This window comes from Dermacentor andersoni, chromosome 5, assembly GCF_023375885.2.
Source record: "Dermacentor andersoni chromosome 5, qqDerAnde1_hic_scaffold, whole genome shotgun sequence".
Lineage (NCBI taxonomy): Eukaryota > Metazoa > Arthropoda > Arachnida > Ixodida > Ixodidae > Dermacentor > Dermacentor andersoni.
The window spans coordinates 106,648,743-106,662,436 of record NC_092818.1 but is presented as its reverse complement, the minus strand read 5'-3'; the positions used below and the strand labels follow the sequence as shown (position 1 = coordinate 106,662,436).

The 13,694-nt window shown below is 45.6% G+C and overlaps 1 long non-coding RNA gene across 1 annotated transcript; it reads left to right on the top strand.

Moving 5' to 3' along the window:
• Positions 1–1,199: 1,199 nt before the first annotated feature.
• Positions 1,200–12,189, top strand: LOC140218371 (uncharacterized). Its single transcript, XR_011894648.1, has 4 exons — positions 1,200–1,271; positions 2,985–3,023; positions 10,534–10,584; positions 11,864–12,189. It is a non-coding gene; the product is annotated as an uncharacterized lncRNA (long non-coding RNA).
• The last annotated feature ends 1,505 nt before the right edge of the window (positions 12,190–13,694 follow it).

Genomic DNA, 13,694 nt, shown 5'->3' with positions numbered 1-13,694 from the left:
GTGGTGAACGCTGGCATGAATGCTCGGGCATCAGACGTTATTCATTTTCATTACCTTTACTTTTCTTCGCACTACCCCTCCCCTAGCGCAGTGTAACAAGGCAGCTGCAACCTGGGGACTCATTCTCGAACCATCACTTTCGGCGATACTATCGCCTTCACGTGATGTAATACTCAACCAGATAATCCGGTCATCGAATTCTGCTCAACCAGCCAATGAGCGGGCGCCAGATGGCTGAGGTGGTACTATCGCTCAAAATGATCGTCCCAGAATAGGTCTCCTGGTTCACCCCTCTGCCTTGCTTTTTTTCCTCTCTTTTTCTGTCGCAGCCTTTTCTCAGCGCTGAGGTTCGCAAAGCCAATTCTAGCTAATGGCTGCGCGCTTGTGGCAAGCCAAGTTTTGCTGATTGTTCAGTTGACAATGACCATGATTTGCGTTTTGCTTAGCCGCAGTGTTGGCCACAAGGACGGAGCGAGACATATGCTGCGGCATAATAAAGAAATATTTATGTGTGTGTGTGTGTGTGTGTGTGTGTGTGTGTGTGTGTGTGTGCGTGTGCGTGTGTGTGTGTGTGTGTGTGTGTGTGTGTGTGTGTGTGTGTGTGTGTGTGTGTGTGTGTGTGTGTGTGTGTGTGTGTGTGTGTGTGTGTGTGTGTGCGCGCGCATTTGTGTGTGCAAATAAAAAGTAGCTAAGACTGCTCCATTTTCTCTTAGCCGAGTGTTCGAATAGTAGCTTGCGGGCGTCATCCACCGGGAGGGGCTGTTTCGTAGGTTACCCTGCAGAATTTTGCGCATCTCGTAGCGTACACTGATGAAGTAAGTGCTCTTAATCCAGGCCACAGCTGTGCTAAAGGGTCATCGAGTGCTGTTAGACGGTAACCCCGAATTTCACTTATGTAATACTTGATGAAGTATGGCGCAACAACGGCGCTCAAGGCGGCTCATGTAGTCGTTCTACACACTGCTATAAACACACTTATTGCCCTTTCCTTATTGTTGCACTCTCTCAATGATTCTTGAATTTTATTTCCTCTCCTCCTCAGCGGAATGCACGAAACAACTCGGCAAAGTGTACGTGACTGTTAATCACCATTTTGCAGTTGACATGTTCATGCTGGCCATAAAAATGCATGGCGCGGCGAGAGACATAAGCATATATTGCTTGTTTGTGTCTTCTTTCATGTTCAGCTCGTTGGAAGCATGGTCCCGACCTTCGCAGAATGTGGAAGCAGGGCCAAGGGTATGGCGGAAGCAGAGCAAAAGAAATCTGCTGTAAGTACCGGGATTAGTCTAGCTAAGAGAGAAAGTTTGATGGTATCTGGACAGTTTAGCCTAACGACAGACTTCGCTGCCACTTCTGGTGACATTGGAAAGGATCAAATAAAGGGAGAGAGAGCAAAACAGCAAAAAGAAAAAGAAAAACACACACACAGATAAACACATACATGCGCACGAAATAGTCTACGATGAACATTATTTACAAAACCGCATTGAAGCCTTTATCCCACATGAATGGGTCAACTAATCCATTCTCTTATTCTGGCCAGACAATTACGATTAGAGGCCCTTGTATGCGCTTTTCAGTTTTTCCAACTTCATTATAAAAAATAAATGCTGGAGTTTTACGTGGCAAACCATAATATGATTATGCGGGACGCCGTAGTGGAGCATTGCAGATTAATTTTGACTCCCTGGGTTTCTTTAATGTGCACCTAAATTAAAGCATGCAGAGTACTACTGCACTTCGCCCAACGAAAATGCGGCCGCCGCGTCGGGGATCGAGCCTACCAAGTCGAGCTCAGCAGGGCAACGCCATAGCCGCTAGACTATCACGGCGGGTGCCCCCTCTTTATCTAGACACGACTAGCCATACCTAATTAGCTGTCCTGAATGGATTCATAACTTCGGAACCCGGTTTAATTACATCAACGCCAGCAAGCAGTAACGAGTTTGCAAACGTAAATTTTTAGGCACTGCTCTGACTAACAGACGCTTCAAATATATTACGGCCAGTATTACCCTACCTAGCGCACTTTTATCATTTTTTTCGCCAGCGCTCTCCCACGTGTAGTGTAACATTGGTAGCTCCTTGTGAATATTTTTGATAACTGACAGCGGTCTGCAAACTACGCTTTGCACTTCCTCGTGTAACACCACTGTGTGGTGGCTTTAGCTGGAATGCAGTTTAAGAATAATGTCGCTTTTTTTATTTACAAGCTACTCACTTATTTGGTAGCATACAAAATGCGTGCGAAGCGTGATAATTTTCGAGTCCACATCTATATGTAGTTATCAAATCACGCATGGTCATTTCAACACTCCTCAGGGTGACAGCGCAGCAGTGTCCAGAAGCAATCACTGGTTAGTTCCTGCTGAGTAAAGCAGGTAGGACGTTTCTGAACAATTACACACGTACTTTTGACCGTCTTTCCTTGAGTAGACTTCTTTCGTGCGATATCGTGTTGTGAGCATGTTTTTTGTACTCATATTATCTAGCTTTTTTATTACACATAAGATTTTTTGTATATTCTTTTCTCCCCATTCCCTTTATCCCATTATCGAGCATGCCAGTTTCACACTGGATAAACTCCGTGTCTTTCTCTCTCTCCTTTTATTTCTCTCCATAAAAAAATGGAAACAATCTACAGCTTCCACCACACTTAACCCCAACACACCTTAAGCACCTTCTTGCTTCTCCTGGCGACAGTGCTCTAGGTTTGTTTTTTTGAATACATTTAATATCCTAGCTTAATGCATCTTCCCTAAAAAGTACTGAATTTTTTCACTTCACAGCTATCTTTTGTCTAAATTAAGCCACCAGAGATGTGTCTGCATTGTTCTAGTTAAGCTTGACGATGGCTGTGCCCGAAGTCAGTCAATAACCGCGCCTTTATATTGTGCAGTCAAGACTGATTGGAGCCGTACAATCGTCCATGCTGTAATACTTGACAGACTAATTCAACCTATTATTTTATTACTTCTCAGATGAAAGAGTGCTTCGAGGAGAAAGCGAAGAAATTCAAGGTAAGCTTTTTAAAATTATTTATATCTGAGGCAACTTATCCCTATTCGCAACTCTTATACCATATTTATATATTTTATATTAAGAGCATTCAGTATCACTTCAGCTTTCGTCTTTTATTATGTTGATCTATTTTATTTCAAACTGCAGTGTTTCGGGAAGCTTGAAAAATGCGTACTCGTAAAACACATTCAATCAACTGCGTACGGCCTTTTTAGTTTCTTGCATATACTGGGTGATCATTTTTCAGTTCGCCTGTTGCAGATAACATTATTCTAGTCCTTGAGGTGGATTGTTCCGGGAGCCGGACATTACATGCACCAAAAATCGAAACGCATATTCAAATAGTAAGCAAAAAGTACTAATTAACTTCTTAATTAATGCTTTATGGTGCATATAGCAATTTACGAATTTTAGCTGGTGAGATTCTCAGCCATATCCACTCGGAAATAATTTCCAGAAAAACACTACTTTGGACATATGCGCCATAAAACTAGCAGTAAAAATGCACTATTGTGTAGTTACTTTTTTAACAAAACGCTCTTTTGTGGATTGAAGTACCAAATTAACTGGAACGCCCATGTATTTCATCTCGCACTTTGGAAGGAAGAAAAAAGTGGAGAAGGAAAGGCAGGGAGGTTAACCAGTTTAGCTTAACCGGTTTGCTACCCTACACCTGGGAGAGGGATGGGGGTGATGAAAGATGGGGAAGGGGAAGAGAGAGAGAGAGCACATAGCGCAGCACACACACATCCTCCGTTAGAGTCTATCAATCTGGCATGGTACGTGATATCCCTGTCACAGCCGCTTGTCCAATCCAGTCTCTTTCAAAAGCCGAAGTAGTCCCTTCGTCGCCTTCACCTGCGATGTCTTCTGTCGGCGGCATGTGAAAATCGTGTCGAGGGACAATGGTCTAGTGTCAAGGTGCGCTAGAACGGATGCCAGGGACTGTCGCTGAACATTATATTCAGGACAGTCGCACAGAATGTGTTCCAGCGTCTCCTCGCAAAGACAGGCATTGCAGAGAGCGTTGTCGGACATTCCAATGCGAAACGAGTAAGATTTCGTGAAGGCCACCCCTAGCGATAAGCGATAAAGTAGGGTGGCCTCTCTTCGGCGGAGTCCAGTTGGCGTATAGAGATGCATCAAAGAGGGCAGGTGGTATTGACGGTTGCTCTGGTTGGTCTGGCTGTTTAGTGTGCACCATAGAGAGAGCGTAATCTCCTGTGCAAGCACTCGAAGTCTGCTAGCTGCGTCGGATCGTGAAAGCGGTATGGCCTCTTCTTGTGCGTCTTCAAGAGCTGCCCAAGCGGCAATATTGGCGTCTTCGTTTCCAGTGACGCCGCAGTGACTTGGCAGCCACTGAAACGTCACGTGGTGTCCTTTCTCCTGTGATGTATGGAGTAGGCATCTAATATCGAATACGAGCTCTTCGAATGGCCCGTGACGCAGAGCTGATAGTACAGATTGTAGGGCTGCCTTTGAGTCGCTGAAGATTGGCCATTGTCGAGGTGGCTCCCGATTGACGAAACAAAGTGCAGCACGAAGAGCAGCTAGTTCAGCAGATGTCGATGTTGTAGGGTGGTCAGTCCTAAAGCTGATAGTAATAGCTTTTGCTGGGACAACCACAGCACCGGACGAACACTGGATGTTTGTGGAACCATCAGTATAAATGTGTTCACTGTCCGCGTACCTATCGTGCAGAAGAAGCAGAGACATTTGTTTCAGCACAGGCGACGCTAGTTCAGACTTTTTCCCGATTCCTGGTACCCTGAGATGGACTGTGGTGCTGATAAGACACCAAGGGGGTATCGATGGTTTAGATGCAGCGGTGAAGCCCGAGGGAAGTTTGTCGTTGTACTTGATGATAGTTTTAGCGAATGATGATTGGTGCCTGTCTGAAGGTAGTGTTGCAAGGTTGTGATAGGGGGCACGTGCAATATGTCTGATGTGCGTTCTCAGGGTTTCCACCGTAATGTGAGTTCGCATTGGATGGTCCCGAGCAATCGCAAGAGTTGCCTCTGTTGACGTGCATCTGGGCAAACCAAGGCAGACTCCGAGTGCTTGAGCTTGTGCTGCCTGCAAAACACGAATATTTGTCTTGCAGGTGTTGGTCAGTACAGGTAGACTATATCTTAAAAAACCGAGAAAGAAAGCTCTGTAGAGTTTAAGCATTGCGTCTACTGACATCCCCCACGTCTTTCCTGTCACGTATTTAAAAAACTGGGAAGTTGCTGTCAGGCACCGTTTCATGTAGGCCACTTGCGGGCTCCAGTAGAGGTCTCGGTCAATAATTACGCCAAGGAATCTGTGGGTGCGGACATAGGAAATGGTCCGCCCATTGATTGAGATGACATAAGCCGTCACCGGTTTGCGAGTAAATGCTACTAGTGCGCATTTTTCTGGTTATATGCTAAGACCCTGTTTACACAAGTAGTTCGCTGTCAAAGTGGCCGCTCTTTGAAGCCACGCACGTATCTGAGGACGTGCGACTGCCAATTCCTGACACAGATGTTGTCTGCGTATATTGAAATTTTTATGGTAGTTGGCAAGTATTCAGCAAGTCCAACAAGAGCGAGCTTGAATAGCGTCAGGCTAAGAGCACCGCCTTGAGGAACGCCCCTGCTGGTATAGCGTCGCGTAGTTGGGCCATCGTCAGTTAACACAAAGAATGATCTTACAGATAGGTAACTTCCAATCCACAAAAAGACTCGACCATCTAGGCCAACTGTCGCAAGGGCGTCGAGAATGGCCTCATGTAATAAGTTCTCGTATGCGCCTTTCACATCTAAGAATAAAGCTGCAGATAAACGCTTACGGGACCTCTCGTGCAGGACATATGAAACGAGATCAACTACATTGTCGATGGAAGAGCGGTTGCGTCGGAAAGCAGCCATGGAAATCGGATAAATCTTGTAGTATTCAAGGTACCATTCCAGGCGGCCAAGGTTCATCCGTTCCATTATCTTTCCTACACAGCTGGCCAGCGCTATTGGGCGGTAAGAAGGGAGTTCTAGTGGGGATTTTCCCCGCTTTTAGAGTGGCACCAGGCGGCTTACTTTCCATCCGTCAGGAACATTTCCCTCCTGCCATGAGGAGTTGTAAAGGCTCAGCAATTCTATCCGTGCGGACTCTCCGAGATAGCACAAGGCCCGGTATGATATACCATCTGGACCCGGAGATGATGAGCGCCTGCAGAGAGCTAGTGCCGCTTCGCGCTCCTCCATTGTAAAAGGAAGGTCCATGCGGCAATCACGGGAATGGGGGACGTCAGCTCGGGCTGGAGGATCTGGACGAGTCGCTTGGTCTGCGATCCGCGCAGAAAAGTTTTCTGCGACATCGATGTCTTGCCGCCCTTGGAAAAGCGCTAGCGCCTTGAATGGAAAACGCCGTTCCGGAAGGCAACGCAGACCTTGCACCATTTTCCAAATGTGAGACAGTGGCTTGCGGGGGTCGAGTGTCTGGCAAAATGTTGCCCAACGTTCCGACGCTAATCTATCCATACGACGCTGAATCTTCTTTTGCATCCTCCTGGCTGCTCTAAGGTCATGGATTGATTTTGTACGCCGATATCGACGTTCCGCCCGGCGGCGAAGCGCTCGCAGTCGCTCTAATTCTATGTCGAAGTCATTTCGCGTGGAAGAGATCGTCATCACGCGAGTGGCGTTTTGCATCGTAATTTTAATCGTTTGCTCTAACTCAGATGGTAGGCCCTCGCGGCAGGCATCTTCCATCTCAGATTTGAAGTTGGCCCATTCAATCGTCCGAATGGTATTCCGTGGGCCTGATCTAGACGACAAGCCTTTGATGTTCAGATAGGTGGGAATGTGGTCACTCCCATGTGTCTCAATGTCTGGAAACCACTTTGCACGTCTGGCGAGAGAGTTGGAGACGAAAGCAAGGTCGAGGCAGCTGCCGTATGTCACGCCTCGAAGAAAGGTGGGGCTACCATCGTTCAGGAGAGTAAGGCCATAGTTGTGGGCGATGCTTGCTAATCTTCGTCCTTTTGCATTTGTCCGTGTACTTCCCCATGCTGGATGGTGTGCATTGAAATCTCCTATGATTACCCATGGGGCGTGATAAACACTCAAGATATCCGCAAATCTTTTGTTATCGAAATTGCTGGAAGGCGATATATAAACGCCTATGAGAGTAAACAAGAGTTTGTTCTATTGTCGTCGTGGGGCGCAATTGGTTGCAAAACATAGGTGATTTGACGACGAACAAAAACGACGATTTCGCTGCATGCACCATTTGTTGATGACATGATAAATTCGTATCCTGACAGTCTTATTGGTTTCGACAAGTTGGGCTCACAAATGACGATGAGTGGAAACACATTGGTGTACACAAACTGACGAAAATCTGAAATTCCTGATTTTAGCCCTCTGGCGTTCCACTGGATGACGGACGCTGCCTTGACTTCTTTCCGGAAGGATGGGGTATGGGTAGCCATCTTTCTAGTTGAGGGATGCAAGCACTAGGCTTAAGGCGTCCAGCACTTTAAGTGCGCTCCGAGCAGTCGGTGTCCCCATGTGCACTAAAAGCGCTCGAGTGGCCTCCATGTGAGAACATAGCACCGAGATGACTTGACCGTCTGTTTTAGGTGAATCATCCATGGCCGGAGAAGGATCAGGTGGGGCGCCGACCTTCTGAGGTTCCTTCGCAAGGGAGCGACTCGCTAGCGTAGGCCATTCCTCTAAAGATAGAGTCTTTTCTGTTTGCTTCGTGGAAGTGGTGAGCCTTATCGCGGCGCGACTAACTGGCACCGCAGTGGAGTGGGTACTGTCACTTCGCGCATGCGCCTTCTTCGAAGACGTACGACGGTGCCGACGTCGACGTCGACGCCGACGCCGGACTACGGCTGCCTGCCTGTGGGCCGAATTGTCTCTGGCCATTTGCTTGAGAACCGCGCGCTCCCTCTTGATGCGGGGACAGTCTTTCGACGAGGCCGCGTGAGGGCCGCTACAGTTGGCGCACTTCAGGACCGTGGCACCGCAGGTCTGTTCTGCATGACGTTCAGCGCAACGGGGACACAGTAGCGAGTTGGGACACACGCCCTTGACGCACTTTGGGAAATACCATGAGCAAAACGAGAACAAGGTCAAAGCGGGAGCCAACATTTCGACAAGTGCACTTGTCTTTTTTTCTAGGCAAGTCGTGAAAAAGACAGGTCTACTTGATGAAATGTTGCCTCCTGCTTTCACCTTGTTCTCATTTTGCTCATCGTCTTGAATTTCCATCTCCCGCCTTCGCCCTGTTTTACTTCGGGAAATAGTATCTCGAAAGGGGTGTCATCCTGGCAGTTTACTTCAAGCGGATACGTCTTGCAAACTGACTGGCTACAAATCGTGAATTGCAATATGTGCCGTAGTTTATTTATTTAGGAAGTTAATTATTCAATCTTGTTAATTGGCTTTCTTGTACTTGTAATGCCCGCCCATTCTAATAATCCAGCTGAACGACAAGAACTATGCTATCTGCCGCAGGCAACCTTTAAAAATTCCGTAAAACATAAAAATGATCACCCTGTAGTGTGAACAGTATCGCTGCCGCTGCGCGAGCATTCTTGGACCTGCGCTGTGTGATGTCGCATAATGAGTAGTGCGAGAAAGTGAAGAGAAAATGACAAGTTGCCTCAAGTTGATGAACGCTGATTTGATGTCCTTTCGACATTGTCTTGGGAAAGTGCCGTGGGGGAAATTGTCGCCGGTGGATGACATTACTTATTTATCTATTTTGTAGTCATCCCAGAATAACTCAAGTGTAATCCGCTATTAAATTTTATGCCCGGTTATCCTCACCCGTTCAAGAGGCGTAGCGTCAGCAGCGTGAATCGGTAAAGTAACTCAGCTGCGCTTTAACGGTTAACTTGGTAACCCAACGCACCGTGGCAGGAATAGCGATCTATACTGGAACATGGCTGGAAGAAAAGAATAAAAAAACAGAGGTAAACGGCAATGGTGCACATGGCGTCGAACATGGGTTCATAGTAATAACTGAGCATGTACGGTACAGAGTTCTGCTAAAGTTCGCATAAACAAGAACCCGTTAGAGTATCCTCTTGCACTAAGAAAAATCCCGCACGGTCGCTGTCCAAGGAAGTTGCCTCGAGTTGAAACAGCACCCGCGGCGGCGGATCATCCTCAGCGGCGATCATACAAGTGTTGAAAATTCCACAAGCGATGAATAAACAGACGTAGGCCATAAAGCAGGAAGACTAGGCAGACACGTGTACCTCGTCCTGTTTAGCTGTCCACGTCTTTAAGCGCATTACCCTTTAATTATGATCTACCGATTCAACCAATTCTCTGTGTCAAAACTGCATGACCTATAAGAAAATAGGCTTCCGTCATGCAAGGTAATGCTTTATTTCCGCCTGTTATGAAACAACAACAACAACAAAAGTTCCGTTCTCTCGTAAGCATCACCAAGTCATGTAATAGACCCGTACTTGTTCCCTCGAGTACAGATTTTTTGTTGACTACGAAACTATGTTTCTGAGAAAATGAGATCCCTTTTTAGCTTGGCATTTGTTGAGGGTGAATGGGAAATTTCATTTTAAGCAAGACGCCTCCAAGGAGGCGGATTTCCGCATAATTGTTTATTCGCTGTTCAGAGGGTAAACAAGGATTTCGCTACTGTCTTGCTATATTCCGAACAACGCAGCTGAATAATTATAGGGAGCACTATTACGGCCGAAAATTTTAAGGAGGTAAATTGGAATTCGCAAATAGTTAGGCGTACAAACTGCGGCCACGAGAAGGGTAGGACAGCGGATATACAGAATGCCGCGTAGTACATGGTTTTCCATGCGTATTGCATCCAGGCGCTGTGCGCCTATTTGTCCACCAGAAACAAGCTCAACTTCACGCAATGTCGGAAATTGCGAGCGACGTTTTCCGAAATAACTGACTCATAGTATGCTTGTAGCTGTAGTTGAAACTTCCTTGTGGGAACAACTCAGCGCAAGCTTTAGAAGAAGGGGAACCGAGCGGCTCAGTTTTATTATATATAATAATCAGACAAAGCCAACAAACAATGAAACCAAGGAAAGCGTCGAGGAAATCAGCTGCGGTTCATATTCAACGGTAGAATATTATAAAAGAAAGGGAACGAAGAGATAAGTTGTCGCCGGTGGAAGCCAAACTCACAACCTCCGTATTTCGCATTAGTTGCAATACCAATTGTGCAATGACCGATGGCTGTCAATTCGTGCACTGACTTTAGTATTTATGCTTAGTAGATGTAGCCTTAGAAATGATAGCAAGGGCAAATAAGAGCAATGGTCCGTCCCCTATTCACTAATATTTTACTACGATAGCTTTTATACCCACTTCTCTGATACGTATATGTTTTGGGATAACGTCATCATCCTCTGCTTCTTACTTTGATAAAATAAAAAAAATAGAAATGAAACTTCTGTGGTCCCACAGTGCGGCCACACTGGCATACACATAGGTGCTCGTTGGCGTACAATGTGCGTAATGGATAACTGCAATTTCTCCACAGGAAACCAGTGAAATGACCGCAGAAGAAGCTACGATGTTTCAGGAAGCCGGAGTGAGTGTCAGCCACTTGTTCCACGTTACTTCCTCCATCGTGCAGGCTTAGTGCACATTCCTTATACTAGAGATAGCTGGAAATAGCCCTGAATATTAACTTACAGGCTTTACGTCCCAAAGAAACACTTGCGCTTTCAGAAACACCATAGTAAGGGATTTCGGATAATTTACACCTCCAGGGCTTCCTTAACATAAATATAACTTTGTGTACACTAGCATTTGTGAATTCGGTTGCCATCGGAATGCACACTACAGCAGCCACGAATCAAACAGGTGACATCGTACTCAGCGACAGAATGCCCTTAAGTCACTCAGCCACTACGGTGCGCAAATATTCCTATGTAACATGTATTAAAACAAGGAAATAAGTGGTGGAAAAAGCTGATGCAGTTATCAGGCAAAGGAAGTGCGCGAATGTCTCGATGAAATGAAAGATATGCGTTGGCTTTTGGAGTTGGCTTTCCGTGCTACGGATAGGTCACAAAATTAGGCGGCTCTTCTAAATGCTTTTAGCATGTTAAACATATGCGAGCCGACAAAAGAACGCAGAAGCATGGGGAGCGTGACAGTAAATTTGTCATCCATAACTATGCAATAACGCGGCAATTCCCCGCATTTATATGACTAGTATACAGGTAAATTGCGGTACTACCTCATTTTTACACTAGCCATATATTAGGTTGCAAGGCAGCGATCTCTGTAATAGCAATACAAGCAACACGTAGCCAATATCAGATAATGTCCTGAGTTGCTATTAATGTCGTCATGAAGGGTGGTCCTTTGTGTTAAAAAATCATTATAGTATTGATTTACTATGACAGAAATGCGCCAATATATTAAAAACAATATGCCGAATACACCGAATACCGTGCGCCACGTCCTAGGCTGTAGCATTGTTTTCGTTATGTAAATTCAGGCTAAATGCCAACCTACCGTAGTTGTTTCCACTTTCCTAACCATTAACACAACGCCAACGGCTCACAAACCGGCGTGGTTCATAATAAACCAAGCTTGCCAAAGAAACCGTGAAATGCATGGCTACATTTTACAACTATATCCTGCTTCGAAGGGTCCGAAAAAGTAAAAAAAAAAAAGACAGACAAGAGAAACGTCCAGAAAAAAAACTAGCACTAATGAAAGAAAAAGAAAACGATCGTCCTTTTCTTTTTTCTAATTTCACCGATATAACCCTACTAAGCTATCTTATTACGGTGTTCTTAGTGTCGTCCTATTGTGTTCTTGTAGAGCGCAAATCTTTTTCTCTTTTTTTTTTTCAGAAATGCGTCAACGAAAAATTTCAGCTTTGAACCCTGGGTTACGTCGAAGATGCTGTAGGTTCACTTTTTATTGATCGACACCCGGTTGCGTTTTGCCGGTCAGGAAGATTCCATGCAATAAAGTTCGAAAGGAAAAAAAATTGCGACATCAATTATATAACTTTTTCTTATCGCGCACTTCACGAACAGGAAAAAAAAAAAAAAAAAAAAACGAGGGCTGTATTTCGTAATGATTGCTTTCAATAAGTAGTTATGGCTTTAGCGCCCGAAAACTCAATACTGAGTTGCGAGGGACGCCAGCTACGGAATAACTTTGACAGCCTCGAGGCTTTCAAACTTGCACGCAAAGCACAGTACACCAGCGTATTTGCATTCCGCCCGCATCCAAAGGCGGCCGCAGTGGCCTTAAATTGAACTCGGTGACTATAGCACTCGGCCGATCGATGAATGCCACAGCTACTTGGCCGCCACGGAGGGTATTTATGCTTTTTAGTAATTCTTTTCGTCATTCAAATGAGTGGCTCGTACGTTGACGCGCGCGACGGACCTCTCAGCACGACGGGCGATGAGAAATATATCGGGAATGAATAGAACTGAAGGAAGAGATTCCTACGATGTTTGATCCCGTAAGCCGCTTTTATGCGGGACGGGGAAAAAATGATGCGACTCCCGGAACGTCTTCAGAGCAGATCCACGAAACCTGGCAAGGCATACACTGGGACATGCTGGTTGTCCAAACTAAACTTTCGCCCCAAAATGCGTGGGCAATAGTTTTGAAAATCATTATCACACGTACTTGGGCATAAAAAACGCCGTAAAAGTGGCATAACTTTAGACCTTATTCGAAGCGCCTTTGAGGTTATGACGGCTCATTTCACGGTTACCGAGGCGAGTACTCGTATAAAAATAATCACGCTAATCGAACCTCATCGCGGCGTATAGTTTATTCTGATGTAGCTTCAATTGTGACCTTAGCGCAATTGAGCACCCCCTCTATTATGCTGACAATGAACCGAAACTAAATTCTTTTCCTTGATGGCAGCTAGTAAAGCACGTTTATGCGAACATTTAAAAGCCCGATATGAGCAAAGCGCCATACGAAAAGGTGACGAACAGGTGACGAACAGCCCACGTGTGTGTCGCGGTCCCGTCTTGTTCTTCGCCCCTTCGCGCTGCTGAACGTTGCCCCCGATTCCGAACCAATTGGCCCGCCGTAAAGTCATGACGTAGCACAGCTCGAATAACATCCCCCGATAAACATTCTATCTTCTCGACTACAGAGGTCGTAACTAGATACGTGCTCTTACACTGATATCGTTTGTACGCGATAAATGATTTTACTTATTTTATCTACATTTTAACTCAGAATAAACTTTTTTTTACCTGAGGCCATTAAATAATGCCACAGACTTTACCTACACTTCAAAAGAGGGAAGATTCTAGAAAGTCTGTGCCTGTGATAATGCACATCTCGCCTGTTGAATGTCGTCAAGCCAGTTATTGAAATTCCTTTCTCACGGGTGGTAGGAGATTATGTAGGGAAACAAAGGGGAAAAATAATACTAAGGTGCGTTAGTAAATAGCCATTCTGCAATACCAAAGGTGAAAGCAACTCTTATCGTAAGAGCAGGCTTGATAAACTAGAAAGCACGTGCGAGAACGAAAGGCAGGTGGAGACGACACCTTTTCGAGACCAGCTCATCATAACGTCATAAAATTTGACGGTGAGCACGACGGGCTTAGTTAATAGTTTATCGGTATAGGCGGAACACGCCGCACTCTAAAGGAGCTAACGAGTGAACTTTGCAAGTATCCGTACCTTTTATTTCGC